Source organism: Arachis hypogaea, chromosome 1 (genome assembly GCF_003086295.3).
Source record: "Arachis hypogaea cultivar Tifrunner chromosome 1, arahy.Tifrunner.gnm2.J5K5, whole genome shotgun sequence".
Taxonomy (NCBI): Eukaryota; Viridiplantae; Streptophyta; class Magnoliopsida; order Fabales; family Fabaceae; genus Arachis; species Arachis hypogaea.
In genome coordinates this window covers 71,288,089-71,289,776 of record NC_092036.1, presented here as the reverse complement: position 1 = coordinate 71,289,776, position 1,688 = coordinate 71,288,089, and the positions used below count along the sequence as shown (strand labels likewise).

Here is a 1,688-nt window from a genome sequence, read left to right as displayed (position 1 = left end):
TAACGCCAGGATAGCACCAAGAAGGAAATTTTGTTTTCAAATCATATCTTTTTCAATTTTTCAAGTTTTAAAATTGATTTTTTCAAAATCTTATCTTTTTCATATCTTCTCATATCAATCATATCTTTTTCAAAATCAAACCTTTTTCATTTTTCTTTTAATATTTTAAAAAATTTCAAGTTTGTTACTTTCTTGTTAAGAAAGGTTCAAAATTTGAATTTTGGAATCATATCTTTTAATTTCTTGTTAGTCAAGTCATCAATTTTAAAAACCAAATATTTTTCAACCATATCTATTCAATCATATCTTTTTAAAAATCAAATTTTCTTCAATCATATCTTTTTTAAAAATCAAATTTTTTTCAATCATATCTCTTTTATTTTCAAAATCTTTTTCTAACTTCTTATCTTTTCAAAATTATTTCCAAATCTTTTTGAACTAATCACTATTTCTTATCTTTTTCACAATTTGATTTTCAAATCTTTTCACTAATTCTCATCTTTTTCAAAATCACTTAACCACTTTTTCACTTACAATTTTCAAAAATCACTAACCACTTTTTCAAAAATCGTTTTAATTAACCAATTATTTTAATTTTGATATTCGAATTTCTTCTCTCTCCTATCTCTTTCTGTTTAATCACTAACACTCCTCCTCTCTTAATAATTCGGACCCCTTCCCTCTCTACAAGTTCGAATTCTTCTCTCTACCTCATCCTTCTTTTCTTCTTTTCCTCTAACACATCAAGGAATCTCTATATTGTGACATAGAAGATTCCAAACTTTCTTTGTTTTCTTCTCTTTCATATGAGTAGGAATAAGGATAAAGGAATTCTTGTTGAAGCTGATCCTGAACCTGAATGGACTCTGAAGAGGAAGCTAAGAGAAGCTAAAGCACAACTCTCTGGAGAGAACTTGATAGAAATTTTCAAAAAAGAAGAAGACATGGCAGCCGAAAATAACAACAATGCCAACAATGCAAGGAAGGTGCTTGGTGACTTTCCTGCACTAACTCCCAACTTCTATGGGAGAAGCATCTCTATTCCTGCCATTGGAGCAAACAACTTTGAGCTTAAGCCTCAATTAGTTTCTTTGATGCAACAGAATTGCAAGTTTCATGGACTTCCATTGGAACTCATCAGTTCTTGGCTGAATTTTTGCAAATCTGTGACATTGTTAAGACCAATGGAGTTGATCCCGATGTCTACAGACTTATACTTTTCCCTTTTGCTGTAAGAGACAGAGCTAGTATATGGTTGAACTCACAACATAGAGACAGCCTGAACTCTTGGAAAAAGTTGGTCAATGCCTTCTTAGCTAAATTCTTTCCACCTCAAAAGATGAGTAAGCTTAGAGTGGAAGTTTAAACCTTCAAATAGAAGGAAGGTGAATCCCTCTATGAAGCTTGGGAAAGATACAAGCAATTGATTAGAAGGTGTCCTTCTGACATGCTTTCAGAATGGAGCATTATAGGTATCTTCTATGATGGTCTGTCTGAGTTATCCAAGATGTCATTGGACCATTATGCAGGTGGATCTATTCATTTGAAAAAAACACCTGAAGAAGCCCAAGAACTCATTAAAATGGTTGCAAATAACCAGTTCATGTACACTTCTGAAAGAAATCCTGTGAGCAATAGGACAACTCAGAAGAAAGGAGTTCTTGAGATTTATACTCTGAATGCCATAT

General features: G+C 32.2%; 1 non-coding gene across 1 annotated transcript; it reads right to left on the bottom strand.

Moving 5' to 3' along the window:
- Positions 1-1,345: 1,345 nt before the first annotated feature.
- On the bottom strand, positions 1,346-1,453 carry LOC112716463 (small nucleolar RNA R71). The gene has a single exon (XR_003160363.1). It is a non-coding gene; the product is annotated as a small nucleolar RNA R71 (small nucleolar RNA).
- Between the last annotated feature and the right edge of the window lie 235 nt (positions 1,454-1,688).